Here is a 13,856-nt window from a genome sequence, read left to right as displayed (position 1 = left end):
ACCTACAGCATGCCTGGCACACAGCAGACCATTTGTTAAACAAATGCATCCAAATGAAAACGACATGGAAGAGGGATGAATAAACTATGGGAAACATCTTTGAGACATGGGTTTTACCAGTCTGAGTAAATGCAAATAATGTTAAATTACTGTGTGTGTGTGTGGGGGGGGGGGTATGTGTGTGTGTGTGTGGAGTGTGTGTGTGTGTGACAAAAAGAAGAAAAACCAAAAGAAACATTATCTTTATACAGAGTAAACTGAGGTTATGTGGATGAATGGCCATTTCTAACATTTACTAGAGCAATATATGTTGGCTTAGTTACCTTGAGCCAATATCTTTGCTGTGTCTCATTAATATTAACTATGACAGTTAAGTTCAGGGCATAGAGCAGCACAGCTCAGAGAGATTTTCTGTTGTTTGTTTTTCATTCTTCTGGCAAATGTAACAAAAATGCAAGATATAATTTTGCTTTTATGCACATATCCAATGTGTTATCTTATTTAACGAAAATGATAATGGATGTATTTTAATGCAGTGAGAGAAGTTTTAGCTAAAAACAAGGAGGAAATACCTTGATAACCGATGCTGGTTTAATATAAATTCAGCAAAGTTTTAAAAATGGGAGGGATTGAACTTGACATATACTTAAGCACTAGCTATTTGTTTTAAAGTTCAGTTGCTTGTCAGCCAGTTCTATAAACTGGTCCCCCAATCAACCCAGAAATGTAGTTAGTTAGTATATAGCACAGCATATCACTTATAGCAAATGCTCTAGAAATATGTGTTAATTTGATTTTTAAATCTCCTGCTTAAAATAGAGAGAAACAGTTGAGCATGAGATTATACACATGTGAAAGCAGTTATGAATTACTCATAAGAGAGGACCAGCTATTCAAGAGACTGAAACTTCATATAAGCCCATGTGTAAAATATACTTGCACAACATTCCTGGAATAAAGTAAGTTTGAGGAAAGGGATTACCTGAAGTGTTCTCCTTTTAAACATGGTTCAAATTTCTTTTCTCTTTATTTTTGTTTATTTATTTTGAGATGGAATCTCGCTCTGTCACTTAGACTGGAGTGCAGTGGCACGATCTCAGCTCACTGCAGCCTCCGCCTCCCAGGTTCCAGTGATTCTCCTGCCTTGGCTTCCTGGGTAGCTGGGATTACAGGCACACACCACCACACCTGGCTAATTTTTGTATTTTTAGTAGAGATGGGGTTTCGCCATGTTGGCCAGGCTGGTCTCTAACTCCTGACCTCAGGTCATCTGCCCATCTCAGCCTCCCAAAGTGCTAGGATTATAGGCGTGGGCCACCACACCTGGCCAGTTCAAATTTCTGAATCTGAAAAGACCTTAGCCAGAGAAAACATCTTACAATATACATTTTCCTTAGAGTACACACAGTTTTCCTCTCCTTGTTGCTGATCAAAATGGAAATATGAAGTTGCACCAAAGGGAAAAAAAAAAAAAAAGAAGAAATAAAAATATATGCAGTTTCCAGAACTGATTCGGGATTCCCAGTGAGCCACCTAAGTGTCAGGCAACACTACTGTAAGGTCATAACCTTTATGATGCTCATGGAAGCAGAAGTATCCCATTTAAAATGAAATGCCAATCTCATTTTTCTGCTGCAAGGGGTGGAAACTGTTTCTGCATTGTTACAATTTTTATTACTTAAAAAGATATGAATTTGAAAGTTATAAGATAAAAATGTCTTATGATTTGACCTCCAGCTCAAATGTTTCTATCACAAATCACACGATAGGTTGTTAGCGTCAGAATTGTTTAAGAATGACTTGTTTCTTTTCTGTCCAACATGGTAGTTTCTGCCTGTGATCCCAGCTACTAGGGAGGATGAGGCAGGAGGACTGCTTGCGGTCAGGAGTCCGAGACCAGCCTGGGCAACAGAAGGAGACCATATCGCTAAAACACTGGGAGAAAAAAGAGAATGGACTTGTTTCTTTTCTATTTCAGTAGTTATTTGGAGTAAAAGAATTTACATTTAATGCAAAGGTCAACTGTAATCTCAATAATAATGAGATTTAAAGTTTTTAATTGACTGAAGGTTGGAGCTGCAACAGGTCTTACCCATGAATTTTATTTATTTAATTTTTAAAATTATACTTTAAGTTGTAGGGTACGTGTGCACAACATGCAGGTTTGTTACATAGGTATACATATGCCATGTTAGTTTGCTGCACCCATTACATGAATTTCATTTTATACAGGAAGAAAAAAGTTCTTGGGAGGTTAAAAACATAATAACCTGCTTAGAGTCACACAGAAAAGAATTTCAAAGTCAGGACTAGAAATCACATCTATTTCTCTTTCTTTTTTAGTTAATTTCTATAAAGGAAAGCTCTTTATTGCATACTGCCAATACAGATACACACATTTGATTAGATAGTCTAGATTTTCTCTCACTTGGGGCCATGAAAGATGTCTGTACCAATACCTCACTTTGACCATTTCCCTGGACCATTTCTACTTGAAAGTTTACTTTTTAATGCTCCCACGACCACTTGTGGTCACAACTCTACTTAATGGGCCTCTTTCTTAAAGATATTCAGAGACTAATACTCATATTTGAACTCCGTTCTTAAACAGCATTTTATCAAACTAAGGAAGCATACAAAATGTGTGTTCCAGAACCCAACAACTTCCCCTGAGAACAGGCTGGAGATGAGACGCTACCTGAGTTGTGGGAGCATTACAGTTAGCTTTATTGCTTACACAGGAAAGTACAGAATAAAGAAATTACAGAGGATAGGAAGGCAATGTATCCTCAGGAAAGAAGACTGTCACCAAAATGGGAATTGCCCGAACATCACTGCAGTAGCTCAAACACAAACTGTACCAAAAATTGTCACTAGCTGGAAATCAGGGAGCCAAGGTTACATCTTCTTTTAATTTGGAGAATTAAAAGCCTGGGACAGGGGAAGGAGTAATTATTAGGGAACAGGAACAAGAAGGCTGCTACTGGCTGAGTTATACTCTGAAATATGATGACTAGAAAACCCTAAGTCCAAATATGGTGGCTTATTCGAGAGAAACATATATTCTATTTGATAGCATAATCCATGACCCACATGTTTTCTTAAACATTGCAATAAAAGATATATACTATGCATACTGGGATATTTTGGGGTAAAATGAACTCATGTATATTTGAAATGTCATCAAAAAATAAAAAGTTGATAGATAAATGGGTAGACATTTGGTAAGCAAATATAGGAAAATATTAACTGTAAAATCTCAGTAGTGGGCATAAGTTTGTTTACTGAATGATTAATTCACCTTTTCTCTATCTTTGAACATTTCATAATAAAATGCTGGAACTGTTAAAAAAATTTCATGGTGTTTCTGGGTTCATATATGATAAGGAGCCTATCTTGATATACTATGGCACATTTTATTATAAAACTCATTACCTATGCCAAACAAACAAAATAATCCAGCAATTCTACATTTAGTAACCTCCACATGCTTATATTTTTCCTTCTCTGCATCGTCCTCCAGCCTCCACCCATCACTACCTCTTTCCCCTACTACTTTTATTTTAAGGAATTGATTTTTAAGATGAATTTCAAAATTATATCAAGGGTAAAAGATTCATATAATTTTAACCATTATCTAATGACAATAAGGTATCTTTATATGGTAACCATTAATTGCTATAAAACATCTAAGAGCTTTTTCTGCCCCCCTCCCCTCACCCAATACTATTTATTTATTGAGAAGGGATTTTCCTTAATGCTATACTTCAATCCCTGGGGAATTAGAACATCTATGAATAATGTGACTTGGGAAAATGTAAAGTTCACATTACTGAAAAAATCTGAAAGGTTAGATGGTAAGCTTATTCTGTTGAAATCAGTAGAATCTTCGGGTTATTCAGGACACTCCCATTCTGAACACACCTTTTCCAATGGTCAACTGGTCAGTCGACCATAAGGCCAGAGGCTCCATTGTGAAGGTTGAGCTTCTCTGCTGCTGGATTTTCCACCCAGTGATTCATACAGATATTTTATAAACTATTAAATATGTATGATGCAGTACAAAGCCCCTCTAAAAGCATCTGTATTTAACTAAATCATGTCCCTGACAGCAAGAGGCATGCAGAGCAATTTAACCTAGCAGGAAAAGTACTTCTTTTACAAATCACTGCAGTGCAGAGCTTCAACCATATGTTTCTTTTTGCTCCCACCTCCCGCGCCCGAACACATCCAGTAAGAAAGGAAAGGCTTAACTTAAATGGTTTGAAATGCTTTTAGATAGGATTTTAAAACAAAACATAAGACTTCAGAAGTGTTTCTCAAAAATTTTACCACCTTAAGGCTTTGCCACTACTCTGTCCCTAGAGGTCAGAGAAATAACCCAGCCTCAGGTTAAATCTCCTTAACCCGGGGTTAAATACCTGGAATTAGCCCACTGTCTTCTATCATGCTCTTCCAAATGTCTACTGCTGTTTAGTGACTAATATCAAAGGCATCTAGAAACTATCACTGTACAACTAGATCCCCCATATTCTTCTCTTTCACCCCAAAAAAGATTCAAAGAAAAAAGTTTTGGATGGGAAACTTCAGGGCGCATCAAAAGTTAAATGATTGTTACCCCTTCACAACCGAAGACCGAGGAATCTAGTGAGATAAGTAGTACCAATAAAGCAGTTTTCCAAGGTACCTAAGCATTTGGCAAGGCAAAAGAATAGCAGAGGGATCTCTACATTTTTTAAAAAGTGTAATGACAATATAAAACATTTTTAGAAATCTCATGCACAGAATTAACTGTGCTCCCAGAGACAGGTGGTTTTACAATAACCTGTGGTGGGGGGGAAATGTGTTGAATGAGTACAAAAATAATTAACTTACTGTCAAAAAAATCGGGGCTAAATGCTTGAATTGCCCAACTCAAAATGAAATGGCGTTACTGTAATTCAGCCAACTGATCAGGAAATGTGCTGTGCAGCATTGAAATGAACTTCTTTTCACAATCTGGCCGGTACAAAATGGAAAACCTCAGGATGACCTGCTTTTCAAAAGCAGTAGATTTCAAATTTTAAGGTCACTGTACAGGGTGTAATAAAAATAGCTGCCATTTCTAAAGACCTAATCTATATGTTAATTTACTTGGCTACCCATCCACCTATTCATCCAAAAGATGTTTACTAAACGACCCTATCTGTGCCAGGCATTGTGCTGGGGTTTGTAGATTTGGTAAGAGGAAATTAATTTCCATCTTATAGTTTTCCTTTTCTTCTAAAATAGCAAATGGGATCTGTAGAGAGTGAAGGCATGATTTGAATTTTTAGAGTGGTAAGGTCTGAGTCACCTTAGAAAATGGAAGAGAAGGCTGACTGTGAAAAACAGAAACAGGTCAGACATTGTGCCAAGTAGTATATACACATCAGTTCTTATTTATAATCTTTACAATCAGTATGCAAACTAACTGATATTTTTCTTATTTCACAGATGGAAAAAGTGAGGATTTAAAAAGCTGCACAGAGAACCCACAATTACATAGCTAGTAAGTGGTGAAGCAAAGATTCAAACCAACTGAACTTCAAAAGTCATTTTTCTGTACCACTGTACAATATCTTTATACTGATACAAAGTATGGAAGAAGACTTTCAAAGCATTTTAAAAATCATCAATTACATAAGAGATCATTGTTTTTGTTGTTGAGCTCTACAGTAAAATTTTTATTTGGACTTACACAAGACTCAACGGGAGGAAAAGGGGAAGAAAAGAAGAAAACAAAATGTGATGATGAGAATGTACATGTTCACATGCATATTACAGTTTCTACTTTGGATAGATTTATTTTTCAGATCAGTTCAGCTTTTTCCAAAACCAGGATTTAATGTGGAATATTAGGTTATTCATTCAATTATGCTATGCGTCTTAAGTCTGGCCATGATGAAACCAACCCATTTAAATGATGTTGCTAGTAAGTACATGAATCAAAATAATTTAACATGCTAAACAGTATCATGGCCCTCTGTTGCATATTTCTTTGAGCATCAACAAGATGAAGGAAGAAGGCATGCCACAAACTCAGAGTTTAGAATAAAAGTGTGATTTCTCTCTTTCAATTTTTTAAGAGTTTTAATCAGTATTTGAAAGCACCATACAATTACAGAAAATTAGAAATTACTCAAAATGAAAAGGGAAGATCAGGTCAGTAGTTACTGCTTCCTCTGCCATAGAGTTCCCATTTATTTTAAAAAATGTGTGCTTTTTCAGAGTTTTTCCATAGACATTCTAGGTTGATCTTGTCTCTGCTGCTTTATGTAACTTTTTATTTTATTTTTTCAAGTAAGTATCTTGCTCAGCCTCAGACTGCTGGGCTCAAGTGATCCTACTGTTTCAGCCTCCCAATTGGCTGGGACTACAGGTACACATCACAACACCTGGCTAGTTTTTAAAATTTCTTTGTAAAGATGGGATCTCACAATGTTGCCCAGGCTAGTCTTGAACTCCTGGCCTCAAGAGATCCTCCTGCCTCAGCCTCCCAAAGTACTGGGAGTACAGGTGAGCATCTACTCACCTACAGACTACTTCTCCCATCCTTAAGCAACTTCATTCATTCCTTCAATTATTTTTTTAAGCAAGTGCCTCATATGTACCAGACCCTACCTAAGACTGAGAGGAAGAGGAAGGCAGGCACTGGGGAAAGAGACTGCAATAGTTTCTGCTTCTGTGATATTTAAATTCTAGTGGAAGACTTAGTTTTCCTAATCTTAGGTGGGCACAAAAGGCAGACTTCAGAAGTAAGAGTCCATAGTCTTATAATGGATTCTATTTGTGCAGTTGACACATAGTGGAGTAATTCTTTTTTAATGAGCCTGTCAGGAAACACTGGTTATTGTATATGCATGTCTAAGTATCTGAAATTTTCCTTCACTCCGGATCCAGTTATGGAAATGTTTTCTTCTGATAGTGTTTTGTTTGATTAGTGATAGAAGAAGAATGCAGAATTCAATTCCAGAAGGGATCATGCCCAGGCAAGAGGTCTTTGGAGGTACTGGACAATTACAAGCAGAAAAACATAATCTATCTGTTTCCATTCTCGGTAACCATCAAAACAAAACAGCCACAAAAGCAGACTAGGCTGTCATAATAATTTAATGATTGCATTTTTTAAAGCTGGTGGCATGATTGTTTTGGTAGATGGATTAAAATAAATAAATAAAAGAAAGCATTAATGCAGTTTATTATTATCTTTTTGATGAATTGAAGCTTTCTTATTTACTGGTGATACGAAAGCACAATTTTAAAGTACAGTTAGTCAGATTTCCTGAATTGCTAAGGAAATGTGTTAATTTCATAGAAATTCTAAAATATCAGCATAAAAAGGTAGTTGAAAATCAAAGAGGAAAAAATGAATTACATGCATATAGATATATATCTGATTTAAAAATTTGTTGCTTATAGACCCCAGATTAATTAATAAGGAAGTTCTACAGGAATCAAAGAAATAAGTGTTAAACATTTTGACTAAGCATTAGTCTTGATGACAACCTAGCTCTGCGAAATCATTGGCATGTCAAATGCTAACAAGTATGAGAATGAGTTTTAGAATTAAACTTACAAGCTATCATCTTTCTAAATGAATGAGCTGCTCAGAGATGAACTGATGGTAACTAAAGAAATCAATAATAAAATGATCAGGATGAACATCCTGTATCATATTAGAAACAATTTTCTCTTCTTTCAGTTAATTCTGATGAAAATATACAAGGCTGTAGAGCAACAAGTTTCTCATCAACATCTAAATCAATTTGAACTTTGTATCCTTACAGTATAATCTAACACTGAACATTGTCATTGTGTGACATGTCCAATTAAAGCATATCCAGTGAAGAAAAGAGTGTATATTTGGATGGAACTCATTTATTTTATATTAACATGGCTTGAAGTTACATTTTAAAAGTTGCTAAAATGATTTTCACTTTAAAAATCGGTTTCTCGTGTTTAAATACTATTTCCTCTGATGCTCAAAAATAAAACATTAATTTTTAATGCCACAAGTTTACAAACACTTTGAAGTTAAAAGTATAAATATGCATTATTTACTTTTCTATTAACTTATTACCACAGCATTTACCTTTTTCATTACAAATTCAATAATTTGTTATACCACTAAGCTACATGGAGCACTAGATATTATGTTAAACAAAGATCTTGTTTCTATTGTTCTTAAGAACAAGTATGTCCACCCCCCAAAATACAGTGAATTCTGTGCAAATTAAAAGAGATTTTTTAAATGAGTAGTAAATCAGGTCCAATTATGAGCAACAGAGTCTCAAAGGGTCCTAGATTAACCTCACCAGAACTTTCCATGTTGAATTAAGCATGCAGTTTGGTCAGGAACGATATCCTTTTTCTATATCTTGTTTATATCTACTATAAATACCATAAGCATTCCATTAGCATTAACCCAGTGATTAATGCATATGTCATGGACTCAGGTTCTAATCAGTGATAATAACTGCCTACAACTATTTCCACAACTGTTCATCTCCCAACTCTTTTACCCTGACTAACAAAGAAATGCCTACTAAAGTCTAAGAGTTCATGTAGTTACAGGAAACCAGATGCATTATTTATAAGGATGCAGAGGCTAGAAAGTTCGGCTGTGTCGCTTACCCCAGCAGCAGTAGGCTCTAAGCTATTGGCAGTAGGACCATTGCCAGTGCATTAGAAGATGAGATAGAAGGGATCTCTGCCAAATAAAATAGCTAAGTAATAACAAATGTTAAAAAAGGAGAGCCTTGGGGGTTGGAAGGAGTCTTGAAGATCACTCTTGAAGCACAATTCAGGAGATCACCAAGCTTTTGCAGTCAATACAGAAAGAAGAGCTGTAATCTCAATTAATTCTTTGTGTCTTATCTTTCTTGAGTACTTGCTTTTTAATTACAGTTATGCATTTTTTTTAAAGTTACTACAGTATCTGTACATAAATGAGAAATTACAACTATTATAAAAGAGGTAAAGTGCACAGTATGAGATTTCAAGTTCAAGTATAATTAATTGTGTGTTTGTATGGTCTGCCCTGTTTAGAAATCCATACCACTGTTTTAGTGATCCAGGAAAAATCAGTATTTTTCTTCTTTGATTTCAAAGAAAAATAAAAACCCAGACACAAAAACCCACAATTTCTTATTCTTCGTATGTTCCAACTGATATACTGCTACAGACAGATACCTGTTGTGGCTTTAAGTAGATTTTGAGATAGTGCCATTCAAGTTTCATTTTCTGTTTAATCATCGTCAGTCACTTGGAATTTACACCACAGCACAAGAGGCTGCATGCTTTAAATGTTAACAACAGCAGGGGATGAGAATGCCATCTTGCCTGAAGAAAAAAAACCCTAAAATCTGACAAAATAAGTCAACTGAAACACAGAAAAAAGAAAACTTAACATAGGGATTGTTAAAACAAATAACCTTCCATATCAATCTGAAATTTAAACTAAAAGCTATGGTTATAGTCTGCTTCTCAAAACTCATCTGAATGTTACCATCAGTTTCAAACATGAAGTAGCTGAGGCTACATACCACATAGTGTGTTTATTCTTTTCTTTGAATAACCTAAGCATTTCAGATGTTTACTGCATATACCTTTTATCTACAATGTCATTCTCATCATTATCTCCTCATCCCAAATGTGTGTGCACTGGGGAGGTAGACGGGATGAAGATTGTGGCATTCTTTTTAATTATCCAAGTACCAAATAAATATAACTTGGTACTTAAAAATGTTCTACTTTTAATGCCTTTTATCATACTAAATTGGTATGTCTATTTCCGTATCTTGCTTAGGAAACTGGGTTCATAGAGCAGATTTGGTCATCTCATTAGGGAAAAAAGACCATTTCTGAAAGTAACTGCAATGATTATTTGCCCTTTAGACTAGCAGGATAGAGGTCACAAGAAGAGATTTCTGAGCTCAAGAAGTGTTCTTCTGAGCCTTCAACCTCTACCATCTGTGGGTGAAAAGAACACAGGATGAAGAGTCAGAAAGTTTGGGGTTGAATCCTGCTTCTACCACTACTTGACAAATATTGAATTGTCTTGAGTATCAGTCTCCCCATCTAAATAATTGAACTAACAATATCCATTCTCAGATGAAAGCATCTGACACATAGTAGATGCTTACTAAAATATATTATTGTTGTCTATTATTACTATTAAGAGTAAATGAAAAATCCACGGTATTGACACTATTGTGGCACTTCTCTTGTTCCCAAGCAAGTGCCTCTTCAGCACTACAGAGAGGAACAGCGACCAGTTAATAAGTAGATTCTGGAATAATTTGCAATAATCCTATCAAAGGAGAAACAGATTTTTATAAATCACCATGAAAACAAGTATTTATGATGAAATGAAAAACAAATCTTCCAGATGTAAAAACCAGAAGTAAATTTAAAATATACATATGTAGATGTGAATGCTTCTCAAAATGTTACAGGTTCTCTAATAAATATTATTTAAGCCAATATTAGTTTTTTAAAACTTTGATTTTAAAATACTTAAATATCTGTGTCCATGATTTAAGGTGAAGGCAGTTTACTTTTCATTGTATATGTGTACAACTTAAAAAAATGATAATCCAACAAAAAATTCATTAACTCACTGTTGATGTTGACATCCATTTAATAAATACGTTCTGAGAACTGGTATAGTATTAAGTTATGGGACTAGAAATACAAATCAACCAAAATTCTTCCCTCTAGTATTTTACATTCTGGTGTGGGAACTGATGTGCACATTAATATGGATAAGAAGTGGCAAGACTATGGTTCAAGAAAGAGCTATGGGACCACCTAAAGTGAACTGCTGGGGAGTAGAAGATAATCTAACATCTGAGTATAACTACAAAATAATAAGGGGTTTGATTTCACTCCTTGATTGGACAAAGAACATTTTTTATAATTTCAGACCATTATTTTAATAAAATATACCCAGGTCTGCACTTCAAATAAAAAGGAAGAAGAAAAGTTATGACATTTTGAAAATTGAGACTAGAGCCAACTCTATTCTTCATGAAGACCTTCTCCACCAGAAGCTTTTATTAGACTAATTCCTCAGTGCACTATTTACCCAAAAGATCACAGCCAATGTTCTAGAAACCTTAAAAAATAAGCAGGGGCTGGGCGTGGTGGTTCACGCCTGTAGTACCAGCACTTTGGAAGGCCAAGGCAAGTGGATCACTTGAGATCAGGAGTTTGAGACCAGCCTGGCCAACATGGTGAAACACCGTATCTAACAAAAATATAAAATATTAGCCAAGTGTGGTGGTGCACAACTATAATCCCAGCTACTCAGAAGGCTGAGGCAGGAGAATCGCTTGAATCGGGTAGGCGGAGGTTGCAGTGAGCCAAGATCATGCCACTGCACTCCAGCCTGGGTGACAGAGTGAGACTCCATATCAAAAAAAAAAAAAAAAAAAAAAAAAAAAAAACCCAGAAAGTTTTATTATACTTGCTTCTGTGTGTACACATGTAGTGCATGTTACTTTCCATTTTTCTTTTTTTTTACAAGGTAATTACAAGGTAATTCTCCCACCCCCATAATCTATATTTCCTAAAACACACCCAGGGACCCTTTATATAGTTTATTTTCTCACAGACAACTTGGAGAAAGTCTGAACAAAGATGCATTTATGCTGTGGAACATTAGGGAGGTGAAATTAAGAAGCTGGTATGAGAACAACAGAGGAAAAACATGCATCTGGATCAAGTAAGAGAAATGTACAAAATTTGTGAAAAATCTATTATGGCCACTTAAATAATATTCTCTCAGACATATGTAAGGCTATGCCTCTTTGTATCACATTTCATCATAAAAATATCATGTTTGACAAGGCAGGTTCCTCCTGGTACATTTCATCAGAGCTGGGGCATATTCGATTTTACAGCTTAAAAAAAAATGCAGCAACAGCAACTTCCTTTTCATAGCTTTGTAGACTGAGAATTGTTGGAAAAAAAAAAAAAAAACCTGTTCTCAAAGCTACATTATTTGTGAAAGAAATGGATTTTTATAGGCTGATTCAATATGTAGATTTCTAGGTTAAAATGTAGGACAATATTTGTGTAGAACATTAAAACTAACATTTTAAATATTTTGTCATGTAGAATTTTATTTTTAAATATATCTTAATTCCCATTTGTAGTTGAAATCTTTATCAAATGACACAGAAGTTTCTTGTCAGTTAGTCACTGCTCTTAATACATGAATTTTAAGAAAATTGAGAGAGGAATGATCATAAAGGAAAAATTTTGGTTTTATAATTTTAACAGATTAATCTGCTAGATTCCTCGATTATAACTAGGCATCCTTTTTAAAACTGATCACGTCTCCTTTCTTTGGATCAATTCAAATCTTTAAACAATAAAAAGTAAGAAACAAAACAAGTCTTACTTAATGAATAAGACAAGTTTAGGAAATTGCAAGCTGGGTATGATGGCTCACGTCTATAATCCCAGCACTTTGAGGCTGAGGTGGGAGCATTACTTGAGCCCAGAATGTTTGAAACCAGCCTGGGCAACATAGGAAGACCTTGTCTCTATTTAAAAAAATAAAATTGCAACCTTTTCATATACACACATTTCCAGACAGTCTAAACAAAAGTATCTCCTCAGATATGTAACATAGTCTTTGTAAATCCATCTCTGTATCAAGGATAAGTGTCTGCTCATCAACAATGATTCAACTTATCATACTATAGTTATGCTTTTCTAAAAGTTTCTAGTTATATTTCAAAAAGCTCCCCAAACTACTTGCAAAACCCTATTTAGTGTAAATTAATTTCCAGCACCTTTAATCACCACTAATATTTTATTCTTGGTGGTAAATTATAGAATGTCATCATCTTTTAAAATGAGATAAATTTCAGGATTCTGATTTCTTAGTAAAATGAGCTGTAAATATGAAGTAGAAACAACAATTTGCTATTTTAGAAGACAGACAACAGTAAAACAATAATAATATTTTCTTTTTCTTTTCTTTTCTTTTTTTTTTTTTTTTTTTAAGATGGAGTCTTGCTCTGTCCCCCAGGCCAGAGTGTAGTGGTGCGATCTCGGCTCAGTGCAACCTCCACCTCCCAGGTTCAAGTGTTTCTCCTGCCTCAGCCTCCCAAGTGGCTGGGTTTACAGACATGTGCCTCAATGCCTGGCTAATTTTTGTATTTTTAGTAGAGATGGGGTTTCACCATGTCGGCCAGGATGGTCTCAAATTCCTGACCTCAAGTGATCTGCCCGCCTTGGCCTCCCAAAGTGCCGGGATTACAGGCCTGAGCCACCACACCTGGCCAATATTTTCTTTTGAATTACATAACCACAAATGGCTTTTCTATCTTAAGGAATATTTCAAAAAATAAAAACTTGATTGGAAAGTCTTCCTCTTGCCATATTTTACTTCCCATGATGATTATGTGTCATTATGCACAATTAATCACAATTAAACTTTTGACTTCGCTGTGAACTCCTTCAACCCAAGGACTATTTCCTATTTATCTCCCCCAACCATTACACCTCCCACCTCCCACCTCCCAAGAAATATGCATACACATTTCCTAGCCTCATGCTGAAATACAGTAGGCCCTGGTTATTATTCATTTTCATTAAAGAGAGGGAAAGTTTTGGCTGAGCACAGTGGCTTATACCTATAATTCCAGCACTTTGGGAGGCCAAAGTGGGTGGATCACTTGAGGTCAGGAGTTCAAGACCAGCCTGGCCAACACGGTGAAACCCCATCTCTACTAAAAATCCAAAAATTAGCCAGGCATGGTGGCACACACCTGTAATCCCAGCTACTCAGCAAGCTGAGGCAGAAGAATCGCTTGAAC

At 35.6% G+C, this 13,856-nt stretch overlaps 1 protein-coding gene across 7 annotated transcripts in view; it reads right to left on the bottom strand.

Annotated features, from left to right (window-relative positions):
- The window catches only part of NRG1 (neuregulin 1), a 218,667-nt gene that overhangs the window by 127,404 nt on the left and 77,407 nt on the right, over positions 1-13,856 (bottom strand). The gene's annotated exons all lie outside the window — the stretch shown is intronic.

Source organism: Macaca mulatta, chromosome 8 (assembly GCF_049350105.2).
Source record: "Macaca mulatta isolate MMU2019108-1 chromosome 8, T2T-MMU8v2.0, whole genome shotgun sequence".
NCBI classification, from domain to species: domain Eukaryota; kingdom Metazoa; phylum Chordata; class Mammalia; order Primates; family Cercopithecidae; genus Macaca; species Macaca mulatta.
This window is presented reverse-complemented; position numbering and strand designations above follow the sequence as displayed.